Source organism: Crocodylus porosus, unplaced genomic scaffold (genome assembly GCF_001723895.1).
Source record: "Crocodylus porosus isolate Cpor-Errol unplaced genomic scaffold, CroPor_comp1, whole genome shotgun sequence".
Lineage (NCBI taxonomy): Eukaryota > Metazoa > Chordata > Crocodylia > Crocodylidae > Crocodylus > Crocodylus porosus.
This window is the reverse complement of record NW_017728948.1, coordinates 32,640,987-32,657,426: the sequence shown is the minus strand read 5'-3', so window position 1 is coordinate 32,657,426 and position 16,440 is coordinate 32,640,987. Positions and strand designations below refer to the sequence as shown.

At 41.9% G+C, this 16,440-nt stretch overlaps 1 pseudogene; it reads right to left on the bottom strand.

Annotated features, from left to right (window-relative positions):
• The window catches only part of LOC109321820, a 20,235-nt pseudogene extending 6,311 nt beyond the window's left edge, over positions 1 to 13,924 (bottom strand).
• Positions 13,925 to 16,440: the final 2,516 nt, after the last annotated feature.

Sequence of the window (16,440 nt, the reverse complement as noted above, 5' to 3'; positions counted from 1 at the left end):
CTTCTCTTGTGAAGGCTGAACAGCTTCAGGTCCTGCAGTCTCTCATTGTAGGGTCTGCCCTGCTGTCCCTGGATCATGCAGGTGGCCCTCCTCTGGACCCTCTCAATGTTGTCCACATCCCTTCTGAAGTGGGGCACCCAGAACTGGACACAGTACTTCAGCTGTGGCCTGACCAGTGTTGCATAGAGGGGGAGGGTCACCTCTTTGGCCCTGCTTGAGATGCAACTGTGGATGCACAACAAGGTCCAGTTAGCCCTGCCAACCGTGACCTCACATTGTCGGCCCATGTTCATCTTGGAGTCAGTAATGACTCTAAGATCCCTTTCTGCTTCTGTGCTCTCAAGAAGGGTGTTTCCCATCTTATAAGTTTGCTGCATCCAATGCTTTTGTGACCTGATCATAAAAGGCAATCAGGTTGGTCTGACATGACCTACCCCTAATGAAACCGTGCTGGTTGCCTTTGAGCATCATCTCTGAGGCCGGCGCATCGCAGATGTGCTCCATGATGACCTTCTCAAAGAGTTTCCCTAGGATTGAGGTAAGACTGATGGGCTTATAGTTGCCCAGGTCCTCCCTTCTCCCTTTTTTAAAGATGCGGCCACGTTGGCTAACTTCCAATCATCTGGCATCTGGCCCAAGCACCACAAGCACTCATAAAGCCGTGCCAAAGGCCCTGCAATAACCCCTGCTAGCTCCCTGAACCCCCTGGGGTGAAGAGCATCTGGACCCGCTGATTTGAACACGTCCAGCCCCTCCAGAAGATTTCTAACCCAGTCCTCCCCAACCTGAGGTCTGGAAGCATTTCCCTCAAGTCCGCCTTGCATTACGGTGGGGAAGTCCTGGTCCCTGCCCAAGAAAACAGAGGTGAAGAATTGGTTAAAGAGGTCTGCTTTCTCCACCAGTTTGCCTAGAGAATCTTGCAGGGGCCCCACATTTTCCAGTGGTTTCTTCATCCTCCCTATATATTTGAAAAAGGACTTTTTCTTATCTTTGATTTTGGATGCAAGTCCTAGCTCTATGTCCGCCTTAGCTTTCCTGACAGCCCCCCTACAGGCCCGAACAGAGGAGGTATACTCCTCTTTGGAGATAGCACCCCTTTTCCACCAGTTGTACTCCACCTTTTTGGCAATCAGGCATTCTCTTGGTGAGCCAGGGGGGCTTTCGGGCACTCCTGCCCCCCTTGCTTTTTGCTGGGATGGTCACCCCTTGGGCCGTGAGTATCATCTCCTTAAGGAATGACCACTCATCTTGGGCACTGAGTTCCCCTGCTTATGAGAACCCCAGCGCCTCTCCCATTAATCTCCTCAACTCATTGAAGTTGGCCCTCTTAAAATCTAGGGCTACTGCCTTGCTGCAGGCCCTTGACACCCTCAAGGGTGAATTCCAGCAAGCGATGATCGCTATCACCCAGGTGGTCAAGGACCTGGAGGCCCCTTACCAGGTTATCTCCTGTGGCCAGGACCAGGTCCAACAGGGCATTTCCTCTGGTGGGACTGTGGACTTCCTGAATTAAGTAGAGGTCCTGTATCTCGGTCATGATGCTAGTAAGCGTAGCGTTGCCAAGCCTGTAAGTGTGATGCGGATTTCTTTTCCCAAGGTGGAGCACCTCGCATTTCTCCATATTGAATGCCAACAGGTTTTCATCCACCCATCTTGCTTATCAAACCTAGATCACCAGCCTATCTTCAAGTGTGGATATGTTTCCCCAAAGTTTGGTGTCATCAGCAAACTTAGCCAGTCCACTTCTGACTCCAGTGTCCAGATAGTTTCTTAATACATTAAAAAGTACAGGCCCAAGAGCAGAGCCTTTGGGGACCCCACTAGTCACTGAGTGCCATGTTGATTTGGTTCCATCAACTACCACCGTTTGGGTCCAACCTTGGAGTCAGTTTCCCAACCATTGTACTGTGAAGTTGTTGAGGCTGCAGTAGCCCAATTTTTCCATAAGGACATCATGGGACACCAGGTCAGAGGCTTTTTTAAATTCCAAATATATGATATCAACCTCTTCCCTTTTGTGCAGGTAATATCTCACCTGGTCATAGAAGAAAATGAAGTTGGTCAGGCAAGATCTATCTGCAACAAACCTGTGCTAGTTATCCCTCAGAGTGTTGCCTTCTGTTATCCTGTCAAGAATGGTTTCTTTGATAATTTTTCCAAAATCTTCCCAGAGATTGAGGTCAGACTGATTAGCCTATAGTTTCCCAGGTCTTCTTTCCTCCCTTTCTTGAAGATGGGCACCACATTGGCCTTCTTCCAATCTTCAGGTACTTTGCCTGAGTGCCACAAGTTCTCAAATATCCTTGCCAGTGATGTCTATGATCACTATGATGCTCCATAGTATATGCTCCACTGTGATGTCTGCCAGTTTTTTAGCACTTTTGGGTGCGATCTATCTGAACCAGCTGATTTATGGGCATCCAGCCTCTCAAGATGCTCCCTCACAAGATCCATGCCAATGGTAGGCTTATATTCACCCTCACTGGGTGGTCCTTTGGGCTGGTGAAAAATTGATGCAAAGTAACTATTAAGCAGGTTGGCTTTTTCCTGTGTGTCAGTAGTCAGCTGTCACAGCTGGTTTAGCAGAGGTCCAATGTTGCCCTTGTTTTTCTTTCAACTCCCTACATATCTGAAGAAGGACTTTTTATTCTTGATTCGTGTAGCCAGTTGGAGTTCAGAGTCAGCCTTGGCTTTCTTAGTTTGCTCCCTGCAGGTGCAGACCAGGGCAGAATAATCCTCCTTAGTGGTGTTTCCTGTCTTCCATCCTTTATATGCCTCTCTTTTTGGACATATAAGGTCCATGAGTTTCCTGTTCAGCCAAGGGTGTTGCTGAGTCCTTTTACCACCTTTGCTATGGGTTGGGATGGACTTCCCTTGTTTTTCAAGGATCACTTCCTTATGGAGCAACCACTCATCATGAACTCCCTTCCCTGTGAGATCATGGTCCCTCAGGGCCTCAAGAACAAGTCTCCTGAGCTTATGAGAGCCAGCCTTCCTAAAGTCAAGGATTACTCCATTGCTGGCTGACTTGCCAGTTTTGCAATGGATAGCGAAAGTGATCAACTCATGGTCACTGTCACCCAGCTTCCCTTTGATTCTTAGGTTGCTGATTAGATCATCCCCTTTAGCCAGTACCAGGTCCAGCAGTGCCTTACCTCTTGTTGGCCCATAAACTTCCTGAGACAGGTAAATCTCATCCATGCATGTAAGGAAACTTTAAGAGCACTCGGATTTGGCCAAGTGCTCTTTCCATGAGATGTCAGGGTAGTTGAAGTCTCCCATGACACCTATGCACCAAGAGCGTATAGCCTCAGCCAGTTTCCTGGCAAATTCTTGTTCCTAGTTTGGAGGTCTGTAGTAGACTCCTACCATTGTATCCCCATTCACTACAACCCCATCATATTCTAACCCAGAGGGTCTTCAGTCATCCTCCTTGGTGCCAATCTTAGATTGTAGGAATGTGTAGCTCTCCTTAACATACAGAAATACACCTCTGCCCCTTTTTTCAGCGTGATCTCTCCTGTACAATGGTGTAGCCATTTATACCCATAGTCTAGTCATAAGAGGAGTCCCAGCAGGTCTCCATTATCTGTATGAGATCATAGTCATTTTTGTTTAGCAGAAGGACCAGTTCCTCCTGTTTATTCCCCAAACTCCTAGCATTAGTGTACAGATACACAAGTATGCCATTGGAGGCCCTAGGCTTCCGTGTACTCATGGAGAAGCTTTATTCCCAGGCTGGGATAGGAGTGGGTTCCCTTAAGCATCCTAACCTGCTGGTTTTGCAGTTGATGCTTGGTGAGTTTGCTCTGGTGGTTGTCTGCTCATTCCCCTGCAAGATTAGTTTAAAGCCCAGTTGAGCAGGTCAGCCATTCTGGCTGAGAAGAGCTTCTTCCACAGTGGAGGGCATCTCTTCCCAACAAACTACTGCCTCTCTGGTCGTAGAAGACAAAGTCTTCACAATGGCACCAGCATTGTAGTTTTTTGTTTACTGCCTCGATTTCTCTCTCCCTCCTCAGCCTGTGACGTGTAACTGGAGGACTGAGGAAAAAACCACCTGCACCCCCGCTGAACCCTACTACCAGAGCCCTGTAGCCATTCATAACCCAGCTGGAATTGCTTCAAGCTGTGTCATTTGTGCCCAGATGGGTAAGGAGCATGGGGTAGTGATAAGAAGCACGGGGCAATCACTGCATTCACAGAACCAAACTTCTCATTATAGAAAGCAATCACTTGGTCAGACATGATTTGTACTTGGTGACTCCATGCTGATTGTTCCTAATCACCTTCTTCTCTTCCAAGTACTTAGAAATGGATTCCTTGAGGACCTGCTCCATGATTTTTCCAGGGACTGACCTGCTTGCAGTTCCCCAGGTCTTCCTTTTTTCCCATCTTAAAGGTGGGCATTATATTTGCACTTTTTCAATCATGTAGGACCTCTCCCAATCATCCCAAGTTTTGAAAGATGATGGTCAATAGCTGTGCAATCACATCAACCATCTCTCAGAGTTCAAGGTTAATAGATCAATAATATGCCACTTGTTAGTGAGCAAATTTGTTTGTTCTGTACTAGCTACTTCTTCCCATTGGTTTTCAGACTGACTAGGTCATTATGTTTAAATCTTCAGACACAAATGCTGTATTCTCAATTATCTTTAGAAGGACAGTATTAGGCCTTAAAATTATTCTGCTTTCATAGTTATGCCAGATGGTGGGTCTTGTTCTGGGGATTTCAGTAAAACTATTTTTAATGCAACATCTGATGAAGCAATAAATTAAGAACCACAGACTTGGTCTTTACATCCTTGTAAACAAACTGATGCCTCTAGTGTTATCATGGTAAGACTTGATAAATTCATTTGTAAATCTGGTGGGCAGTTTTTTTCTCCTTCTAAATGCAAGACCAGAGGTATCCATTAAAATAAGTGGAGATGACTATATGTATCTTGAGGGTGTACCCATTTATGTGGGGAAAGAAGTTGTCAGAATTTATTTAAAAGTTTAAAAGCCTAAATGTATAGTTCAATTGTATGAACAGTTAAAGCCAAGTTGTGAATCTGTTACTCACAACCATGAATGATGACTCACATGGCTTCAGTGGGACTATTCAGGGGAGTTATTGCTCTCTGCTTGGCGTAAGAGGTTCACAATGCTGCCCTTATTTGGCCAAACAGAATTTTTGCTGATACAGTATCCTGTTTGTTAGCAGTGCTTCCTAAAAAAAGTTTTAGATAGCCCTAGTTTACTAACTACTCAATAGTATTTGTGAAGGTTAAAATAAATAACTCATCACCTATTTTTCAAATTACAGTTAAACATTTTTTAAAAGATACATAATCTTGTGTGCATATGGGGAAAAAAGAAATAAAATCTTATGTGGACAGGACAAACAAAATAGGATTGTGGTCCTGGAAAACTCTAGTACAAAATCAAATTTCCAGAATTTTTTTTTCTTATCTTCAGTGGATTACCTTAATTTTCATGGTTGTACCTGAGGGTTAGGTAAAGAGGGAATGATGGTACCATACAGAGGAGGGGGAAAGTGTGTGTATGTTGCGAGAAGAGAAGGCATCTTGGAGATGTAGGGGCTCTTTTTGGCAGGAGGAGCTAAAGGCCTCATTGCCCCACTTCTGCCCACATCTCTCTTCTCCTATCTCCTGGTGCCCTACCTTAATGCTGAAGTCAGACTCAGCAGAGGACTCTGTGCTGAATCAAATACTCTTTTGGCTACGAGTTCTGGCTCCCTCTTCATAGAAATCTGCCATCTGGAAGCTAGCTGACTACACTCATTGCAGAGAATTGTACCCCCTCCCCCCTCCAAAAAAAAAAAAGGAAAAAAAATCTAAGAAATCTTAAATAAGTTTTCACCTGAAAACCTGACATTTCACAAGAAGAAAACATCTGAAACATTGTTCCTTTAAAAGAATCCCCTCCCCCTCCATAGTTGGAAAACAAAAGGGTTTTAAAGGTTTTCCAAATGTCCCATGTTTTAGGTGTGAAATTGGTAGTGAATCAGTTCATGTGAATGCTCTTTGTGAAAATATTTATATAGAAGAGGCTGGCCTTTCCATGCTAGGCAGTTACAATTGCTTCAACAGATCACTGCACAGAAGTGAGCTCCTGCCTAATGAAAACTGGTCTACTTGGAGCCCCTCCAATGCCCTTTCGTTAAACATAAAGTTCATAATATTAATCAGGCAACTGTTTAAAACAGGGATCAAGTGAACATTTTCCAAAATTATATTTGAGTTGCGAGAAAAAGTTAGCTTTATTTTACTGATTGCATTAAAAATGTCTGCTCTCTATCTCCCACTCTGCCATCTAAATAACAAAGCCTGTTCAATAAGCAGTTCTGTGGCAAATGTACACTGCGTGCAGCACTATCTGAAGAAATCCATGTCCAAGGAAAAAACTAAGGATTCAGCCAAATCTGATTTCTGTGTGTCCCTAAAATATTGCTAGTGAGAAGAGGCTGCATGCTGAGAAATTCTGGTGGGGGCAGGAAAGTTTCCCAAATAGGTCTCACTAGAAGCTGGGGTATTCCTGCTGTCCTGCTTTGTGGGGGACAGTGGCTGGCTGGTCTGTCATCGGTGAATCCAGCAGCTCACCCTGCTAACTGCTTGAAGCAAACCCTCCTCCATCCCATTATGAGAGAAGCTGTGATCAGCAGGATGCAAAGGATGTTCATCTGTCTGCACAGGCAACTCAGGTTCTGTAACCCCAACCTTTAACAAAACAATATTTTTCCTACTATATATGTATCAATATGGGAAGTCCTGAGGGGGATCTTAATATCTCCCATTATTGTCCTTCCAGTCCAGGCCTTCTTGGACTGGGAGGGAAAGGGAACACAAAGGGTTTAAGCTGCTCCAGGAGCACAAAGATTTATGTCTTCATAGTGAGACCTAGTGTTAAGCAGCAGCGGGACAGGACAGAGACACTTTTAGATGCTGATGCCTTCCACATCTACAGAATTTTGTTTTGCTCAGGATGTATTCCTTCCTCTTGATTGCTTAGACCTATCACTCCATTCCTCACGGTCTCTCTGATGCAGCTTCACTCTTCCTTCTTTGTGCTTCCCTCCATTTTTCTTTCCCCAAACTCACTTTCTTCTGCATTGAATATTGCACTTCTCTGCCTTTTCTCATACATTATATATTTGATGCAAACATGTGTAAACCAATATAATTTTTACAATCTCTCAGTTTGACCAGGCTGCTTCTACGTAGTAAATATTTTCATTCGTTTTTGTCTCTATGTAGTAGATTTTTTCATCCAGTTTTGTCTGTCCCATACTTAGAGTGTATAATCTCTGTGTGTCAAGGACTGTCTTGAATATTTGTTCCAGTACCTCATACAATGGGCCCCCAGACCTGACTGGGGCTGCAAACACTCTGGAATACAAATAACCATAAACTTCCCTTGAATTTTCCACCCCAGGAGTGTATTATCTGCATATCTACAGAAAAATCTAACCATTTTAGGCAACATACAATAATCAATCTGCAATCAGATTATATTTATAAATTATCTACAGGCATTTTCTAATATTCTCAAATAGGATTCTTTTTATAAACCGTATAAAAGTGCCCTCTTATTGACAGCAAATTCTGCAGGGGTTCATTGAAGCTTTAAATGATATCAAAAGCCCAAATATTTTAGAATAACCATTTTCAACAAAAACTAACAATAATTTTTAAAGCAAGCAAAAATATATATTAGGGGACATAATACTAATCCCTCCCCAAAAGATCACAATATCCAAGGGGACTTAGGATATTAATTAGTAAGTTGTTGCAAACCTATAAAAAAAAATCATCTCATAATTACTCTAAAAAAAGTTGCAATTTCAAAGCTACACTGCAGAATAGCATACTGGATTAATTATGCCAGACTGCAGCAATAACCTTGAATTAAAGCTGCAACCTTCTATTTTTAAGAAACAATTGCCTTTCTGGTTGATGAAACCTGTCGTCCCATCAGGTAACAGACGTGACCAGGAAAGAGAAAAGCGATAATGAGTCAATCCAAGCTGTTTGATACATTTCAAATCTTCCTCCCACAGAGTGTAGCTGCCACAAGCTACATCACCAGTCTGGTTCTTGAAAACTCGATCTCCTCCCTGATGGGTGAATGTGTCCCAAACATTAGGGCCCTTCCCATCTGCATTCCAGCCTCCTGATTAAAAACAAAACTGAATTGTTACACTTTTGACATCATGAGACATATGTTGAATGTAAATATTTATCACAAAGATGCAAGAATCTCAATGCCTTACAATCAAGCAGGTTTTACTTTTCATGTCTCACTTAAATTGAGCAGCATTTTTTCCAGGATTGAGATTATTTGCATTAGGTTTGCATTTATTCACAATTGTCTTATTGTTCACTATTTAAAAAAAATGCTTCAGAAAGCCCTTGTTGAGATTCTGACACAGTGTATTCTTGTAGCCAAAATCAGATGTTTGTGAATCTTTTGAGTTATAGGTTTTTACAAAAAGTATTTTCTAATGCACCTTTCACCCATAGATATAAAAGATCAGTCCATATTAAATAAAACCTTTAGAAAATGATAAACGCATCCAACAAATAGTCACTTGAAGCTTTCTGGATGTCCTTTGAAAGTCCTGACAGTATGTTAAAAAGAAAGGAATGCCATTATGAGCCATGGCCCTAGGCATATACAAGATGAATTAATAACACAGCTCTGTGAAACTTCTGCCTTTCCCTTAACCGAACATTCACAGTAAAAAATGGCAATGACTTCTAGCAAATTAAAATTTATACCAAACATTCAACAACCTTTGTACCATTTCCTGCATCCCAGGCATTCTGGGACATTTCTTATTGGTTTTGAAATTGAGGTAGAGGTCACCTTTAAAAATTTCATATTTAGCTATATTTTGAGATGTGCTCTACCACATGGTATAAACTAAGGCAAGGCAGATTTTCTCATGATGACCACTCCACAGGGTTTGCAACACCATGGGGTAAAATACAGAAAATGTTTCATTTTTTACATATGAAAAGTCCTGTAAGCCTCTGCCAGTAGTATAAAAGAATGCTTTGATCATCAAACTCAAAGGAAGACAGTTTCATTTATAAGCAGGATTTTTCAAGGCTCCACTTAACGTTTGGTTCCTGGGTTACTGACTAAAAACTAAAATGACATTGTGTGTTAAAAGCATGTATAAATTAAATATCAGTTGGGTTGTAAGATTAATAACTATATAATAGCTACATATCAATCCTCAATAAAAGTGTTTTAATAATCAATTAGTATCACAGAAATTAGAGATGGAAAAGACCTATTAGGAGGTCATCCAGTCCATCCCCTGCCAATGCAAGATTGCTCCCTTAAGTATATTCAGTACTTAATACACATTTGTCTTATTAAATCTAAGTTTAATGCAAGGTTAAGCATATTGAGGACACTTAATTTAAAGCATTACTAAAATCTATAATATCACTTCTATAACCTAGTTTCTCAAAGACCATTGTCACATTTCATGTTCTTTACAGAATTTTATCACTGCACACGAACACCAATACATCTACATTTGGTTGTTCAGTAAATTGAACTCTTATACAGGACAACCTTCAGAGTAGGTCAATTTTTAGATCCAACAAATCTGGATATCTCTTCAAGTACAAGTTCTCTGACAATTCAGTGACTCAATGCTGCAGTATTTTCCTCAGATACAGTACTGAAAGCCTTCTGACTTCAGTTTAAAGTATACGTTCAAATTATTCTTATACCAAAGAGAAGTTTAATTATTCTGTAGTTGGTACAAATATAGACACATTTAACAACAGAATTTTGTCTGGCTGAAACATCCAAATTCTAAGGGATCATATTCTGGGCCATAGTGTGGCCCCTTTGCATTTATAAGATGGTTCAGAGAGACCATAATCTGCTGTACAGGGTAGCTAAGGACATCTCTGGAACATGGGGAATCTCAGCTGACACTTTGCACCATCTTTTCTGTGCTTACCCTACTACAGCAAAGGGTGGAGTGCCAAGGCACAAAAGTATGCCAGAAGCATTCGAGTGGTCATCAGCCAGGATGGTACCCCAAGAAGACTGTTAGAAACCAACATAATTTGGAGCATTCTTAGCTGTATTCCAGGTGTAGTACATTTCAGACTGTAGTGTAGAGATACCTGTGCTAACTTCTGAAACAAGCCATCTTGGATACTAAAACTGGTCTAGCCACAGAAGACGAGAATTGCAGGAAAGCTAATTTATTCTGCTGAGCGGCAGTTAGGTCTTTCAGAGCTCCATATTGCTGCATCTAGACAGCACAAAGTACCTGAGCTTAATTAATTTAAAACTACTCTGGGCATCTCTAAGTCCAGGACTGATGCTGGAAGAGAAGTTCCATCCTTTCTCTCTCTCTCTCTCTCCCTCTCTGCGCTCCATCTCAGCCCCCATCCCCCATTTCCCTCCCCCACATCTCACACTCCCCTAAGCCTATCACTTAGGCAGAACAGATGGTTTAGAGCAGGGGCCAACAACGTGGGTGGTTTCAGTGGGATATCAGCTAGAAGGGGCTTCCCACAACTCTGCCTGCACTTCTGCTTCTCCTAGCCCCCCAACTCCTTGGCTGCAGTGTGGGTGCAGCTCCCACCCATGGAGAGCTGCACTGGGACCAGTTATCTGCAAGCTGTGTCTGTGGTGTTGCTGCTTCTCCCTGTTCCTTTCTCTCCTCCTTTCCCAGCTGTGGAACAGGGAAAAATGGAAAGTGCCCAGCTTCAGCACAGCTCCCCACTGGCTAGAAGCTGTGCCCATGCTGCGGTCAGAGAGCAGGGGTCTAAGGGAAGTGGTAGCACCACAGGCATAGTTCCCAGCTGTCTGGCCCTGGCACAGGAGCAGGCAAAGCCCCTCACTGGACCACAGCTGGAGGATGGTAAGAAGCAAGTGGCACGAGCAGAGTTGGAAGCTGCCCAACCCTGACACATCGCCTTCCTACCTTGCCCCAGGATGGGCACAGGTGCAGCCAAGGGCACAGACAAAGCTATCTATTTCTGTGGGCTGGATTCAGTGCCTTCATGGGTAGATCCAGCCTGCAGGCCTTACGTTGCTGATCCCTGCCTTGGAGGGGTCCTGAGTGCATGCCCTAGTCTGACAGACAAAGGTCAGGGAAGAGAGGGATTGGACATGGTCTAAATTAATTCAAGGACTAAACTGCCCTCAGGCAGCTTCAAGAAGGAGACAAAATAAAGCTGAGGATCTAGTCTTCCATTTCCGACGGGTTAGACATGTTGGCCATATCACCTTATATTGCAATAATGTATCATCAAATCAATAAAATCATTTTTATATGGATTCCTCAATCTCTACAATTACTGAAATGAAATGGATTAAAATATTTTTTCAAGACTAAAGGAGAGCAGGACTAGCAGTGATTGTTGTATTAAGATTTGATATGCTTTTTTCCAATGTAAATTGTTTTTTATTTGGGTTGAAATTTTCCAAGCCTGCTTTCTGCCCTAAGATAATTTTTGTTTGAGTTAATACAACTGAGCCACTTGGGATATGAAAGAAGTAAAGAAATATTTTTACTGTTATTAACAATTCTTGCAACTTTTTTTCAATCTCTCTCTCCCCCGACTTTTTTTTTTTAAGAGCTCTAGCAGAGAGTTGAAATTTAGCATAGAAATGGCCCTCAGTAAGGAAAAGTACCTTTGAGTGTTCTGGTGAAAATTGATTTTGATTCGACTGAGTCATGAACCTTTGAAATCTGCACTTTGAGCATGCAGAATACAATTGGTATGATTTTTTAGCACTTTGAAATATATGGAGTGAAGTAGGCTGTGCTGTGCATAAATACATAGCTGACAGTGAAAAATAAAGTAAACTGTCAGCCCTCGCCTCATTCACTGTGCTGCTTACAACATGGGCAAGAGCTACTGCCTTACATTGCCCTGTAAGGCAAAAGCTGCACTGATCCTGAGATTTTCAGGTTTAGGTGATGTCATCCTAAATTCTATGGGAACAGGGTAATTTCAGTGGTATCTGGCCCAGTAATTTTACACTGGAAAATGTTTAAGATTCTTTAAATATAGTAACATATTGCATTACAAGCTATATTAAGAAAATGTCCAAGCTACACATCTAACTGTTCAAAAGGCGAAAAATCACAGCTTTGTTGTACTTGAACACAAAAATCATGATTTTTTTACATATAGCAATAAAGCAATGTTTGTTCCATAGTTCATTGTAGAATCTGGCCCTGACTATGGGTACACATGGAATGGAAAGGTGCCATGTCAGCTCAGGTAAGAGTAACAAACAGTTAATTAAAAGATCTGAAATACAGACATGCCTGTAATGTTTCTAAAGAAGTTAAATTCAGATTTACAAAGGGACCTAAGTACTATTCAGGCACTGAAATCAATCAAAATTAGGGGGCTAAAAAGAAATGTCTAAGTGCTTATGATAAGTTGGGCCTTGGTGTATAAAATGAGAAAATGTTGTATTATCTATTTCTCATCTACACCTGGATCTGACCCATGGAGCTAGAGGCCTGTACCCATGCATGCCCACACTGGAGCTAGGCAGTGAGAAACTGTGCTGGAGCAAAGCACATCTTCAATGTATATGTGATGAGAAGGGAATGGAGATGTTTATAAGAAGTTTCTGAGAAGACTATTAGGTTGTTAGCCCAGAACTTGGACATCCTGGGTGCAAGTTCCTGCTCTGCCATCAAGTCACTAGGTAAATCACTCCCTGCCCCCCACCCCAATATATCTCGGTTCCACATCAGTAAAATGGGAAATGGCACTTCCCCAGCTGCTAGGGTTATTGTGAAGATGCAAACATTAAGGAATGAGCAGTGTTCAGGTACTATAGTAATGAGGATTGATCTCTCTCTCTCTTTCTCACACACACATTCACACACATAAACACACACACTAGATAGAGGAGTGACCATCTATATTTTACACTGTGACTTAATCAGCTACTTCATGATCTACAAGCCAACAGCAGTCCCTTTGGCTTTCTTTTCTGTACCACAACAGTTATACACATTTGGGGGCCTTTTATGGAGTTTTGGAGGCCTAACACCATTCCCTCTCACAGTCTGACCACAACCGTCACAAAGGGGTTAATGAAAAAGGATCATTGTCTGCCAGACCTCTGAACTCTAAATTAAATACTAAAGGCCAAACCCTGAAGAATCCAGTACCAGTAGACAGGTTTCCCTATCATCAGGGAAGTCCCACCAGTGTAGATAGGGATGCCTGTAATCTCAGAAGGACCTTTATGAGACGGTTTCCCATCTTGCTGTCCTTGGTCTCCTTCCATCAGCTTCCATTACTCTGGCTTATTTCCAGGATTTAGAGGCCCTGGAGATGGGCTGCTTAAGTATTCCCCAGATTTCCTTCCCATCCATACCTGTTCTCAATACATACAGCTTGAGCTGATTAACAGTAAGGTGTTCTGATGTGTCTGAACAGAAAGAAAGAGGCTAAGAACTAGTGGGGACATACTCAGTTAACGTTTTCATCTCCTCTCACCAGAAAGTAAAACCTAAAGAAAGAAGGCTTCATTCCTGTCTTTCCCCATCAGATCCCATCATCTTATCTTCTTCTGGGACTTAGGGATACCCCCCCACGCCACACACTTTTGCTTAGAAAAGGGGGAATTCTCACATGGAGCTGCACACAATTAGCAGCAATGTAACAGGCAGAGTGGAACATGAGATCTCCCCCCTTCACTCATCCTTTTGATGTTGGAGAATTTTTATGACCATCTTTACTTTAGAAGTCCCCCAGCCCTCTGATGGCTGGGAACCTGATACCTCAATTTGATAAGCTGCTGTGACTGCACCCCAAGCAAATCCAACAGGGAAAGACACATCCCCTGGGTGCCAACTGCTGTGGGTGGGAGAAGAGCAGGCAAGAGAAGCTGAAATCATGTGGCTGGAAAATCTGTGCTTCTAGTGGAGCAGTGACAGCTCTTCCTAGACAGACTTCCCGTTTGCTTGTCACAGGCAAATTCTGTATCAAAGACAAAAATAAACCTTGAGAAGCTTCACTCTCTGATAAACAAGTCATTGCAGCCTTCCACTTCCACATCTCAGGATGAGAGCCCATAGTATTGAATTAGCTTGCAATGCATTGAAACAAGAAAGGGCAGCAATTCAGCAAGCTACATGGCCATGGAGCCACTCCATTCTGTACAACATATTCAGCTATCCAGCTCAGGTCTCTGCACCCTCTCACCAGTGTGAGCTGTTGGACAGCCTAGACCCATGACTCTCTACCCTATGTAGTCTCTGAGCAATTAGACAGAGGCTTCTTTCCTCCTGCCTCTTTTTTTTTTGTCATTCAAACCTGGGATTCCACATTTTTCTGGCATTTATCTTTGCTGCCTGCTCAAAGTACAACCATTGCATGCACAATGCTGAACTAGTCACTCTGCAGCAGATGTACTTATTATTAAATATTCACTGTACCTAAATCAGAGCAAGGAGGAGGAAGATGAGGACCACTTTAGGAAGGTACTCAAAACTGCTGCCTTCTTGTTCTTTTAAAAACTCAGAGAGGCCCCTTCTTCCTAGACTGAAAACACAAAGCAAAAGGTCCTCCCCTATTGAAATGTACAAATAACTTCAAACATGGTACACTAGATGGCACTATTGCAACTTTATTTTTTTGGCACTACAAGAGCTGCTTTCCCTCTTCCTGGATTAGAATAAACACTCTGATTATTCTAAAGTCAGTATTTATATTTATTGGACCATAGGGTAAAAAATCCCTCCTGAGAAATTTGAACTCTAGTCATTATACTCTACTCTTTGTATTTGCTTGTGTTATATGGTTTGTATTTGCTTGTATCCTTTGATTTTTAAACCTTTTCCAGGTAGGGTCCCATTGAAAAGTATCATGTACACTAGTAATCTTTTACCCTGTATTATGAAAAAAACAGCATTGCCTGCAAAACCATGTGTGCAATTATGTGTATTCTTTTACCATTTTTTAATGGAACACACTTTTATTAAGGGGGAAAAAAACCTTTGTCAAGTTGTAGAACAGCTGAATTAATTCCAAAAGTGCACATTAGAGCCAGATTGTGCAGATGCAATGCAAAATGAATCACTGTTTCACAGCAGGAATTCATTTCCTCAAGTATCTCTCAGAGTTTTGCTTACCCCTTAAAGGTAAAATTCCCTTGAATACAAAGAAACTAAGGAAAAAGGAAGGAGGCAGTTCCTACAAATATATTCCAAAACTATTTACTGGCAGATGGTCTAGTCAAATGTATATTTTCCTTTATAAAATGTTAAAATTGGTCAGAAACTGATACATATACAAAAACACTTCATGTAATATCATCCTTCTTCTACTATACTAATATACTATTTAAACAATTTGGTTCACAAATCAGGGATAAGTGCTAGACAGCACCCAAGAAAGTTAGTATTAGTCGTCGTCAACAATGAAACTCACTATGGGACATATTAAATCATGATTAATGGTTGCACATGAATCAGAATAGCTATGCATAATTTTGCACCACTTGCCATTACACTAGATACCTCAAACAATGTATATTACACTGCACTCCAGTCTAGGAGAATATACGGTTCAATTTCATACACGATGTAACACGTAAAGAACTGAACAGTAGGAGTCAAGGGTTCACAAGCAATGGTCACAGAAAGAACAGGCCATTTTGTAAACATTTAACTATGCAAAATACTTTAGAAAGGAAAACTATTATTGTGGACTTTTGTGCTAGGTGACAGGTGGGTATTAGGAGAAATCTGAACTCAAGCAGGGACGGAACTGTGTGAACCAGTTGAAAGTGAGTATTTCCATGAGTAGTGTGGAAAGAAGCATGGACACAGTTGTGGAAGAAATCAACAGGTGGGACAATGAAAATGGCATCATTAACAGATCAGAGTGGTGCTTTATAACAGACTCTGGACAACAGGCAGGTCAAATACACAGGTAAAGATCGAAAGACTGAAAAGGGGGCAAAATGAGATTTTGATATTTTAGCAAAAGGCTGTTTGAGCATCACTCCCATTTTGGTTTATTTCCTCAAGCAAGGAGAACCAGCCTAACCAGAAACCCAATATTCCAGTTCTTTGCCTGGACGCTAATACAAATCCAGAACTGAAGTTGATTAGCACTTGAGCACAGCCCCACCCAGAATCAGGATGGCTCCAGACTGGGTTCATTCTTGTTTTATAACCTGAACTAGCATAGCCTTATGCTGGATCTGGAGCCAGACATTCCTAGAACAAGATTGAGTTGCTTCTCATTTCAATGTATTCAGATAGGGATTTTTCTTAGTCTATCAGGAAGGCTTGAAAGTAATTGGTCCTTGAAAGTAATTGTCACCTGCCTCTTCAAGTATGTATCTCACTGGGATGAAGGCAGCAGTTTTGCATTGGTATTTGTCTGTATGACTGTGCTGAACTAG